Source organism: Azolla caroliniana, unplaced genomic scaffold (assembly GCF_043228905.1).
Source record: "Azolla caroliniana isolate FFs.n. ecotype wild unplaced genomic scaffold, voAzoCaro1.0.p SCAF_11, whole genome shotgun sequence".
NCBI classification, from domain to species: domain Eukaryota; kingdom Viridiplantae; phylum Streptophyta; class Polypodiopsida; order Salviniales; family Salviniaceae; genus Azolla; species Azolla caroliniana.
In genome coordinates, this window is record NW_028230446.1 from 10,276,083 (window position 1) to 10,289,580 (window position 13,498).

The window sequence follows — 13,498 nt, forward strand, 5'->3', positions numbered from 1 at the left end:
ACGAATGATTGTCCCTTCCTAGTAAGCTATGTGAGAGGCAGAACAAGCTTTGAGTAATCCTGTATAAACTTGTGGTAGAAATTGGCAAAACCTAAAAAGCATTGCACATCTCGCAATGAACGCAGAGTCTACCACTCTACCACCGTTTTGACCTTAGCTGGATCCATCGAGATGCCCTTGGAGTGTTAAGCGCTTGGGGCGCACCACAACCGGTAATGAAGAAGAGCGCATGAACAAGGACGTAGTATGGCTAAAGGACCTACGAAGAGGGAATGGCAAGAGGAAAGAGAGCTAAGAGACATCCAAGTGTGAAAGGTCCATACCCTAAATGTAAATGTTATATAAACTACATGGCGGTGGCTTTGTAAGGGTTCTTCCATTTGTAAAGATCTCCCTATTGATTAAGGGCTAGAGCTTCCACTCCTCCTTCTTGTAACCTTTAAGCTTAAGAGAGATTAGTGAAGTGTTTAGTTAGAGAACACTAATCTTTCTTCCTTGTTGGTGCTAGACCTCTAAGCAAAGAGGGTTAATAAACATATTCATTACTCTTAAAAAAACAAAAAAAAGAAACAAAAAATCATAATAATAATAATAACAATTCGAGGTAGACAAGGGTCAAGACATTCGAGAATTGGCACACTCCATTTAACTCTACTAACCTTTGTCCTAGCAGGTTATAATCGATCGCGTCCACCCAATTCACCAAGCTCCTCCACGCGCACTACCCTGACGCCGGTTGTGGCTCCCTGGTAATTCAAGCCGAGTTCAACAACACCCGTTGTACCTACTGAACCACACGTTCTTCCCTGGGATTGGCCTTTGGGGTGTACTTCCCGAGTTGGTTAGCCGGTTCCTCACACAACCCCAATATCGGCCACATTCGCACGCACACATTCGCGGATGCTACCCCTGTCGAGTTCCAGATCAATGTCGTCTACGTTTGCACTACGCTACATTTGTCGGCAGATGACATCCCCTAGTGTCGTCTCCAACATCATCCCTGCCGCCTACTTCGAGTATGCCGAATGCGAAGGTTGGTGTTTCACCGAAATTCCCCCTCACCTCCACGATTGTTGTAGCGCCATCGCCCAGATCGGTGACATCGACGCTACCGACGCCATCAACCGTATCACTAGTGAATTCCTCAAGTGGGCACACAATCCTCAACCGGTCCAGTGAGCCCATGAACTCGCCACCGACCAGCCCCCGACGCCCGAAGCTCCCCTCCCACAGTGCACCCGGGAGTGTGCACTCATTAGGTTGGGGGGGATGTTAAGCACTTGAAGCGCACCACGACTGGTAATGAAGAAGAGCACATCAACAAGGAGGTAGTATGGCTAAAGGACCTATGAAGAGGGAATGGCAATAGGAAAGAAGACTAAGAGACATCCAAGTGTGAAAGGTCCATACCCTAAATGTAAATGTTATATAAACTACATGGTGGTGGCTTTGTAAGGGTTCTTACATTTGTAAAGATCTCCCTATTGATTAAGAGCTAGAGCTTCCTCTCCTCCTTCTTGTAACCTTTAAGCTTAAGAGAGATTAGTGAAGTGTTTAGTTAGAGAACACTAATCTCTCTTCCTTGTTGGTGCTAGACATCTTAGCAAAGAGGGTTAATAAACATATTCATTACTATTATTTTCTATATTCATTACCCTATTGTCTATGAGAGCGAGCTTGAGAGAGTGAGAGAGATATCATGCTTAATCATTTATTAATTGTTAAGTGAGTGTGAGGCTCGGAGGTGTCCGACAACCATCTCCGCCCGATTTGCCATCAAAAGGATATACGCCGGTCCGAACTCCGCAAACGACATCGAGGAGCTAACTCCATCGGTACATAGATCCTACACACCGAGGAAATGACATAGCCCAGAAATTCTACCTTGTTGCACTCGAAACTACATTTTTCCAACTTTGCATAAAGACTATGTTCTCGAAGTCGTTTTAGTACTAACAACACATGAGAATCATGCTCTTCTTGGGTCTTCGAATAAACCAGTAGATCATCCAAATAGATGATCAAACAAACATCCAAGAGATCTTGGAATATATCATTTGCCATGTGCTGGAAGACTATTGGCGCATTAGTGAGGCCGAATGGCATGACCATATACTCAAAGTGCCCATATCTGGTGCGAAACACGGTCTTTCATTCATCTCCTAGTCAGATCCGTACGAGGTTATATGCTCCTCGTAAGTTGATCTTTGTGAAGAACCTTGCACCATTGATCCGTTCTAAAAGACATGAGAAAAGGGAAGTGCATACCTATTCCTGATGGTGACTTTATTCAAGTCACGATAATCTACGATGAGACGAAGTGATCCATCCTTTTTCTTGATGAAGAAAATGGGTGGACCGGCTGAAGATTTCGAATGTTGAATGAAACCATTTACCAAATTCTCCTCTATATAGGCTCGAAGGACTTCTAGCTTGATTGGTGACAAATTGTAGATCGGTTCCCACGGTGGCTCTTTTCTCGGTTGTAAATCGATGGGGCAATCATACGATTGATGGTGAGGAAGCGTATTGGCTTGTACTTTATCAAACTCATCGGCATAATGACGATACTTTTCTGGAAGGTGAACAGTGGACTCCTCTTTAGTAGTGTTGGAGGGTTTTACTGATACTTCGAAGAGAAACATTTCTTCCTTGCATCCTTCCTCACGCAACTGATGTAGCGAAATGATTGCAATCTTATGAGTAGATCCTCGGGTTTGTTGATACCAGATTTCTCTTGTTCTCTAATCTATGTCTGGGTTATGTAATTCGAACCATGGTAATTCCAAAACAATGGGATGTTTTGGGATTCCAATTATATTAAAGGATACTACACGCGCTAAATTATCTAGGACAATATTAACGGGCTTTGTCTCTTCTATGATATTTCTAGATGCAATGGGCCAACCATCAATGAGTACTACAGAGGCTGGACACAGGATTTTTCTTAGGGATATTTGATGAGCTTGGGCAAAATTCCTTCCATGAAGCAAGAATTAGCTCTGGAATCTAGGAGTGCTGAGACATGTACTAGAGAGGTACTTTTAGTACTAACTGTTACTTGGGCTAAGAACACATTGCTAGCTTGCTTACATGGAATGGAACCACTAATGGGCTGCACAGATCTAGGGCTATCCAACCAAACGGCTCCTATTTTGGCTGGACTTAGTCGTTTAACTCTTCTTCTAACTGACTAAGGACATCAAATTTGTTCGATGGATTTGGGCTATTAGTACTATTAGGACTATTGGATATTCCTATTGAAATAGACTTGGGTTTAATACAATTAGAATTAGCAATTATTTGGTTTACCTGTCTTCTTGGCCTATGGGGACAGTTCACTGCAATATGCCCTGGTCCACCGCAATAAAGACATAGTCAATTTACCTGGTATCGCTGCTTTTCTTCTTCCGATAATGGTCTACGACGACATGTAGTGTCAATTTCCATCAGAGTTGGAGTATTCACTTTAGACACATTATATGACTGCCTTGGAAAAGGTTTTGCTACCAGTGAGGTGTAGGTGGGCTCTAATCTTGCCCTTGGCATCTCGAACTGACGTTCCAAACGTCGTTCGAAAAGACGGTTGTCACATCTCACCGCGCGACTGATTGCTTCTGTCAATGACTTTGGTTCTTCGGGGAAGGTCAAGAGTAAATCCTTGACATCGTTATGTAGACCATAATGAAATTGTTCCATTAGTGTTGGGTCATCCCAGGGGATATCAGAGGCGAGTAGGCGGAAATCTGCAGCGTATGCGGAGGCTGGACGATCACCTCGACGTAATCACTAGATTTTGTTGATTGTTCTCCTTATGTTGTTAGTATCTCCAAAACAGGCTTTAAACTCACTTAAAAACTCTTCAAATTTGTTTAGTAAAGGAGATTCCTTTTCTAACAATGGAGCGAACCATGCCAAAGTTGAGCCACTTAACAACATGCCTACTAAACCCACTCGTGATGCATCGGTGGGATATCGGGAAGGATGCATTTGAATGACTAATCGTACCTAATTAAGGAATCCTCTAAACTGCGATTGCATTGCATCAAATATCATGGGAAGGCCGATCTTGGGTTCTTTATGAACCCCTTGCGTATTGGGTCCTTGTTGTTGCATCACTACTATGGTTGTTTCGAGCTATTGCACGCATAACGCTAGTTCCCCATGTTGTTGTTGCGTCTGCTGCTTCTCTAAGGAGATTTGTTGAAGCTCCCCCAAGAGTCGTTGATTTTCTTGTTCCAATGTGAGAAACTTCTCTTTCAAGCATTTCAACTCCGAAAAAAAGGATTGATTTTCTTGATCGCTGGCAGTGGCCATAGTATTAGAGAAAAGAGCAATAAGATACTAGTATGAAGGGAGGGAGAAGGAAGAGAAGGAAGGAAACCCCAAAATCAATTCAAACTGTCAAGAACAGTACTAAGACAGAGAAGAATTTAGTACTAAAAGATGAGGAGTAGTACTAAGGGAGGTGTAGAACTCTCGAGAGGAGAGAGTGAGAGAGAGAGAAAGAAAGAAAGATATATTAACGTCTTCTAATGCCAAATTTGGCCCATGAGACAATTGGGTTACAACAAAAATGAGTGTTTATCCAATCATCAAAACTAAAATAAAAGAAAATAGCTTAAGCTAAGAAAGTTCTAGTAGTGTACAAAACTTTGCACTAAGCCTAATCTCATTTCCACCCAAGTCTCTCAAAAAGAAGTGGGAGGTTAAAAGTTTTTAGTGTGGGTGTGACCCATGGTCCCGATGCATAGAGTGCCCTAGCCATGGCTTCTAGGCGGTGTAGTTCATGTTCCCTTATTTTCTTTATTGCTTCTACATCTCGTCGAGTTGCTTTGAAACCCGGCATCCGAGGGCGTTTGGTTCTTCTTTGATTTTCTGCTTCATCAAGGAAAAGTCCGAGTGGTGCAGGTGTGTCGACATTCATTGTCTCCCCCTGTTCTTGAAAAACTTCATTTGTTATATGTTGGTAAACAATAGCAACATTATTATCAACGTTTTGTAATTTATTCTCTCTGTGTTGTTTCAATTCTAAGATGTATCTACCTAATTTCTTTATATCTAGTGTATCTAATAGTTTAGGGGGGGTGGGAGAGGAACCAAGTATGTCTTGGTATTTTTCCCTTATCTCGGCATAGGTGGGGCATTTGCATGTAAAATGGTACTCATCCTCTATCTCTATGTGGCATAACCTACATATCCTTTCCTCCCTAGGGAATCCATTAGTACGTCCATTCTCAATCTCAAGTTGGTGAGATGATATTCTAAGTTGACCAATGGCAACCCTTAGTGCATGTGGTAAGAATACATCTAGATATTTTGGGCGCGTGATAAAACCTAACTCAGAGAAGTGCATAAAGTGTTCCTTATAGTACGAAATTTTAGATGGGAGTGGCTCTAGTGGGGTGATCCATTTATACCGAGTATAAATTTGCCATATTTCTTGGCGTATTACTTTATTACGGTCCTCATGAGAGATTAAAGTGTTATCAGTCGTGTGGTCGTGCTTAAGAGGGGGGAGGTTATTAATGTCTAGACCGTTGGCAAGAAGCCAACTCACCATCATGCCATACCATGAGCTAGTATAGCAGGACTCATACAGTGCTCGAGAAGCCTTAAAGGCTTGGTGGGATATTCTATCAAGTGGTTGGTTATGTATCCTGTGTATAAAGACTACAAGTTGAAAAAGTGCTTCTACTAACATAGGGGGTAGAGTGAACTCAGCCCTAATAATGTCATGTGGGACCGACGATTTGCTTCGGAGTTGGTGTGATAACATCATCACCAATGGTCTCTCTAATTGCGTCCACATGAAAGATGGTAGTCCTGGAGCCCAAACCGTTGATGCATACATGAGAGAGGGAGTCACTAATGAGTCAAAGAGCCACCCTTTAGTTCGTGGCTCTTGGAAGTGTGCTTGGTGGCATTGTCTCTCGAGGAGTGAGAGGGATGCATGTCCTCTTGTAAGTCTATCCTTCGCTACTTGTGTCATTGAAAATTTACCTGAGCGGGCATTGAAAGTGACTCCGAGATAGACATATGATCCAACCACCTCAACTGGGCTATGGGAGATAGTTAGGTGACACTTAGCTCTAACTTGGGACGACGTGTGGAAGATAAGGACTTTAGTTTTCCCTAGATTCACTACCAATCCTCGTTGTGTGCAAAAGTCATCTAAGGCATTAAGGTGCCTTTGTAGGTCGTGTTCGGATTCAGAGAGCAAAACTATGTTGTTTGCATAGAGTAAGATACGCACCTGCGTATCCCCAAGGACTACTCCATTGCCTCCCTTACGAGCAATAAAATCTGTGATCTCATCAATGTAGATCCCAAAAAGAGTCGGAGATAAGGGGCAACCTTGTTTTACACCAATAGTGCTAGTGAAACTATCGGATATGCCGCCTGGGCATCGAACACACCCGGACACTTGTTCATATAGTGTGTAGATGGCCCAAACCATGTCATCTGGTATCCTCAAGCTCTTAAGCCTATCAAACAACCGCTCTCTAGGAACCGTGTCAAAGGCTTTGCGGAAGTCCACAAAACAACAATATAGTTTCTTCTTGCGAGCCTTAGACTGGTCAATTAAGCATCTAAGTGTGAAGATATGATCAATAGTGGAGAAGGCTCTTCTAAAGCCAGCCTGTTCAGGTGCACGAAGATTTAAGGTCTCCATATACTCGCTAATCTCTGCCCCCATTATTGCACAATATAATTTAGCAAGGGTATGACCTATCATAATGTTCCTATAAGTATTTGGGTTCATGGGGTCCCCCCCTTTATGTATGGGGGCCATTGTGTTCATGGTCCATTGTGGTGGAAAACCCTCTGCGAGGGCACGATTGAAGATTAGAGTTAGCAAGGGAGCTAGGCACTCTCTCGCATATATGATGTGTTCTGATCGCAATCCTGTGTGGTCCATGGACTTCCTATGTTGTAATTTCTTTATGACCTTCGTGACCCTAGAGGTCGTGAAGAGTGTCCCCATAGTAGGTTGGGGTGTAGAAGGCATTGGAATGGGTGGTTGGTTTGGGATTTGGTAAAGTCTCTTTGTATAAGTGTGCCAAGTTTCGGGATCTTCGATGGGTGTTTGTGGTCTTGGTTCCCGTAATCTCTTCCATGCAGTGGCACAATCGCTACTCATGAGCATATGGTAGAGTTCCCAATATTGGGATGCCTCCCATGCTCGTCTCTTACGACGTGTCATCTTGCGCATTTCTTTACGAGCTTGTACTGAGGTAATACTACCACTGAGTTGCGATATTGTAAGTTGTCGATGTAAGCGCCTACAATCCTCATCATACCATCTATTTTGTGGCATAGATCCTACTTTACCTTGATTGGAGTGTTTCGTGTGTGTGTGTGTGTGTGAGAGAGAGAGAGAGAGAGAGAGAGAATGATGATAACAAAAGATATATATTATGTTAAGAGAATATATAATAGTAGCTAGGAGTCTTAAGACTGGCATTGAATTGATTTGGTTCGAAATAATGCCTTGTGCCTCTGTTTATGGTGTTCTCAGGAGTACTCCTGAAGTGTCTAGAATGTTCCAGAGAAATCTGGAATATACATCAATTTTCTGTAATAAGACTTAAATTAAAATAATATCTTTCGTATTACAACATATAGTCTAATGGTCAAGAGCTCCACCAATGTAACATAAGGTCATGGGTTTGAGTCTTGCCATATCATGACACCTTCAATGCTCGCTTAGCTAACAACAAGATGATTGAGTTGACCTCTTACCCTTGGCAAAGTTCACATATAATAATATGCTACATGGTTCAACTAGGGTTACCCCATTTTTCGCCAACTATGGTTTCCATCTTTGCTTTAGTATTTCCATCCCTGGCAACTCTGTGAACCCGTTAGTGGAAGGCCGCGCTCGTATTCTAGCCAACATTTATCAAGACATCTCCCTCGAACTCATCCTTGCAAGGGACCAGTATAAAGCGCAAGTTGATCCACATCGTTCCGCTACACCCGCCTTCGCGGTTGGTGATCAAGTTTGGCTTACGTCGCCATGTCAATACTATTCGACCTTGCGGAAAGTTGGATTACAAGAAGTTGGGGCCTTTCCACATCATTGACTGTGCCAATCCCGTCACTTTCCGGCTAGAACTTCCTCCAAATTTCCGGATTCATAATGTCTTCCATGCCTCTCTTCTTGAACCTTATCATCCATCCACTATTCCTGGAAGACACTCTCCACCTCCACCTCCAATTGAGCACTTGGAGAATGCACCAAATGTTGTTCATGCATTCGATCACCAATATCCACAAAAAACGGGGAGACATCTTCGGAGGCGGCCTTGGCAGGGGGATACTGTCATGGACATGACAACAGTCATGTCATGATTCGAACTCTTGACCTACTGTATTTTGACAGGAATACACGCTCCCGTTGAACAACACTCGGCCACAACCGAGTCTAGGATCAAACATAGAAAACGGGTAATGCACCCACGACACAATGAAGAGAAGAGTACACAGGATGTTTATGTGGAAAAACCCAAACTAGGGAAAAAACCACAACAGCCCACAGACTGCAAACTATCACTATATCACAATGTACAATAGTAGAAGCACCGAGGCAACAACCTCGAGCTTGCTATCTTCGCCACAGGCGGCGGTTACAATAGAGGCAACGACCTCTTCCTCTCTCTCTCTCTCTTTGTACACAGTTACGCACTCTGATCTTGGACTAACAAGAATGACAACAACACTTACGCTAAGTTTGCCCTAAGTCATATTTATACTAAAATGACTTTTCAGCTATTTACAAATATATCCCCGATGGACTCTCAGAAACATATTTACGAATATGTCCCTTCATCCGGTGAGCACTCCTCACCGGGGCTGCATCATCCGGCACTCGTCATCCGGTTCTCACCGGGTCTTCCGTTTCTGGGTACTCCTCATCCGGTTCTCACCAGGTCTTCCGTTGCCGGGTACTCGTCATCCGGTTCTCACTGAGTCTTCCGTTGCCGGGTACTCCACATCCAGTTACGGCCTTGACCTATCGGCCTCGACTGAGTTTGCTCATCCGTATTGTTCTTCTCACTTCCCATCCGGAGGGACCTGTTTCCTAACAAACTCCCCCTTCACTCCGGCATGGGATGTCTTACTAGTCCGATCCACTTCTGACATGCATCCAGCTTGTCGGGTATCAGTACTTTGGTCAGCATATCTGACCCGTTCTCGGCCGTGTGGATCTTTGTCAGCGCGAACTCTCGATCCAGTGATACCTACGCTGGATGCGCTTCGTCCTGGAATGGTATGCTGCGTTCTTAGCAAGGTGGATGGCACTTTGACTATCGCAATAGAGTCGGTATTCATCTTGCCGGATACTGAGCTCTCCGATAAAGTCCTTCATCCATAATATTTCCTTTCCGGCTTTCACAGCCGCCATGTACTCCGCCTCCGTGGTTGACAGAGTATCAGGAAATCGCCTCCTTCGAACTTCTTCACAAACACGCAGTGATCAGCCTGCGTCTTGTGGTACCCTTGATCAGTCATGAAGGAGTCGAACTTCCGGTACCATTGTCGGGGAGCCTGCTTCAGTCCGTACAGGCTCTTCTTCAACCGGTAAACCAGGCGATCCTTCCCTTTCTCCACGAATCCTTCTGGTTGCTGCATGTAGATCTCTTCTTCGAGGTCACCGTGAAAGAATGTCGTCTTCACGTCTAGCTGCTCTACCTCGAGGTCCATGCTTGCCGCTATACTCAGCACCGTCCGGATAGAGGTCATCTTTACTACCGAGGCAAATATCTCGTCGAAGTCCACACCCTTCTTCTGCTGGAACCCCTTCACCACGATCCTGGCTTTGTATCTCGGGGGGTTGCCGGCATCTCCCGGTTTCAACTTGTACACCCACTTGTTTCGGAGTGCCCGCTTTCCTTTCGGCAACTCCACCAATTCGTACGTATGGTTCTCATGCAGGGAATCCATCTCATCCTGCATGGCACTTAACCATTTGCGGTTGTGGGTGTCATCCTTCGCTTCTTCGAAGCTTTCCGGCTCTCCCTCATCGGTCAACAGCACATGCTCTGAATCTGGAAATCTTCGGGGGGCCCTTCTCTCTTTGAGAGGATATCTTCGTCTTTGGCCTTCGGCAACCGGCTCCACTATTTGATCTTCATCCGAATCCGATTCGGGGTCTTGGCCGGTTCCAGTTTCAGCTTCCTCTACTTCTTCTTCTGTCGGTTCGGTATCCTCACCGTAACCGGCAGGCTCATCGAGTGCTAACCGGTCTCTTGCCGGTTGGGTCTGCTCATCGTAGAATCGATCCTTACCGGTCGACTCGGAGTTCATTACCTTCTTGTCAACCAGGTCCCACACTCGGTAGCCGAACTCATCGTCGCTGTAACCGAGGAATATGCATGGCTGGGTCTCTGGATCTAACTTTCCTCTCCAGTCCTTAGCAACATGCACGTACACGAGACACCTGAACATCTTCAGATGCCGGTACGACACTTCCTTACCGGTCCACACCTTCTACGGCGTGTCTCCATCCAAGGGCACTAAGGGTGATCTGTTTATCACATACGTCGTTGTCGACAGCGCCTCAACCCAAAACGTCTTGGGTAATTTTGCATGCGCCAGCATACTCCGGACCCTCTCCATTATGGTCCGATTCATCCTCTCGGCCAGCCCGTTTAGTTCCGGCATCTTCGGCACGGTAAATTCGAGCTGGATTCGCTTCAGCGGTAGTACTCCTTGAACTACCCCCGGTATTCTCCTCCGTTATCTGCTCGAACCGCCTTCAGCTTCCGGCCGGTTTCTCTTTCCACTCTCGCGTGGAGTTCTTTGAAGACGGATAGCACCTGATCCTTCGTCTTCAACGGTGTGGCCCACAGCTTCCGATTGTGGTCATCTATGAACGTCACGAAGTACTGATCCTGCATGTGACTTCGTGTCCACTTGACACACATCAGTATGCACCAACTCTAGTGGTGCATTACGTCTCATCGGTGGCCTTGGTCGGAAGGAGGTCCGGTTTTGCTTACCGGCGAGACAATCAGTGCACTTCTCCAAGTGCACGTTCTTCACTGGAATGAGGTTGTCGTCTACAAGCCTCTTCATCCCCTTCTCGCTCATGTGACATAGCCTCTTGTGCCACAACCTCTTGTGCCACAGCTCACCGGCAGTGTCGGAAGCCACGTTCACTTCTTCCAGGCATAACCGAGCATTCATCAAGTACAGCGTGTTGACCTTCCGGGCCCGAGCCACAATTAGGCTCCCTTTGCTGAACTTCATAACACCGTTCCGGATGCTACCCATGTAGCCTTCATCATCTAGCCGACCGGCTGATATCAAGTTCAGACGAACCTCCGGAACGTGTTGGACATCCTTCAGCAGCAGCTTGCATCCGGTTGGTGTTGTCAACCACACGTCGCCTATGTCGACAATTCGGCATGTACCTTCATTCCCCATCCGGACACAGCTGGGATCACCGGCTCAGTAGGATGAGAAGCATTTACAGTCCGGGGTAAGGTGGAACGACGCTCCGGAATCGACCACCCAGGTCATCTCGTCACCGGCAAGTTTTAGCTCACTCTCCTCGGTGATGAGCATCAACTCTTCTTCACTTGCCATGATTGCCGTCATACCCTTCCGGTCCGTTCCCCTCCGGTCTTTACCGTTCCGGTCTGGTGTCCGCTTTAAATCGGTACCATCGGTTTCCTTGTCTTTTCGGAAGTGCCGACAGTTTTTCTGGAAGTGTCCTGGCTTGCCGCAATAGAAGCAAGTAGGTCTCCCCCTTGACTTTGATCGTGTCCCCGACTTCTCCCGGTTCTGGGAACTATGGTTCCTTTGTCTTCCGCGTTCTGATTCAGTAATGAGCGCTTTGGAGTCGGAGTTCGTATACTTGTCTTTCCGACGCGCCTCCTCATCTAGCAAGCTCGACTTCACTCTTGCCAGGGATAATCGTTTCCTTTCGGCCCGGCGTTGCCCAAGGTAACAACCAACGTCTCCCAGCTATCCGGGAGGTAGTGCTAGTACCTCATCAGCGAGAGGTACTTCCAATGATGTTGCCTGGTGTATCAGCCCCTGGAAGGCATTCATGTGCTCCGCCATGCTGGAGCCATCTTGGTACCAGAGTCTTACTAACTTCCGGAATACCGAAACCTGGTTAACAACATTTTTGTTCTGAAACATAATGTTGATCTTCTCCCAAAGCTCATGAACCTTGCTCTCTTCATTGAAGTTGTTGTATAGACTCATGTCGATGACGCACCATATGTACGCCGTTGTCTTCATGTGCATCACCTCCCATATCGTGGCGTCGATTTTGTCCAGTCTCTTGTCCCCAAACTGAACCGGCAGCCAAAGATCTTTAACCACGAGCATGTCCCTCATCTTCGACTTCCACACCGAATAGTTGGAGCCGGTGAGCTTGATCATGCCTCCCAACGAATCGTCCATTTTTCTGTGTCGTTTCGCTCTGATACCACTTTGACAGGAATACACGCTCCCGTTGAACAACGCTCGGCCACAACCGAGTCTAGGATCAAACACAGAAAACGAGTAATGCACGCACGACACAATGAAGAGAAGAGTACACAGGATGTTTATGTGGAAAAACCCAAACTAGGGAAAAAACCACGGCAGCCCACAGATTGCAAACTATCACTATATCACAATGTACAATAGTAGAAGCACCGAGGCAACAACCTCGAGCTTGCTATCTTCGCCACAGGCGGCGGTTACACAGTGGCAACGACCTCTTCCTCTCTCTCTCTCTCTTTGTACACAGTTACGCACTCTAATCTTGCACCAAAAAGAATGACAACAACACTTACGCTAAGTTTGCCCTAAGTCATATTTATACTAAAATGACTATTCGGCTATTTACAAATATATCCCCGATGGACTCTCAGAAACATATTTACGAATATGTCCCTTCATCCGGTGAGCACTCCTCACTGGGCCTGCATCATCCGGCGGTTGTCGGGCACTTGTCATCCGGTTCTCACCAGGTCTTCCATTTCCGGGTACTCCTCATCCGGTTCTCACCGGGTCTTCCGTTTCCGGGTCCTCCACATCCGGTTCCGGCCTTGACCTATCGGCCTCGGCCGAGTTTGCTCATCCGTATTGTTCTTCTCACTTCCCATCCGGAGGGACTTGTTTCCTAACATATTTAATCGATATGTTTTAACCAATACATCCAATGCATAATCATGTTAACTTACTAGATTATTGTAGATTATCTATTCTACATGTAGGATTTTAGAAGCTTCGAGAAAGCTACAGAAGCTAGAACATTCTAGAAGCTTGTGCATGAAAATGAGTCCTTGCATGGGGCTACATTTAGAGCCCATAAACATGTATAAATATAGGGGTTCACCTTGACTAAGGTCATAATTCAGTTACGGAACAACACCAATTACGAAATCATAATTCAGTTCTTGTTCTCTTGACTTCTTTCTTTCTCTCTTTCTTATTATCTTTTTTATGATCTCTCTCTCACTCTTTTAGTATTGAGCCTCATCTACTT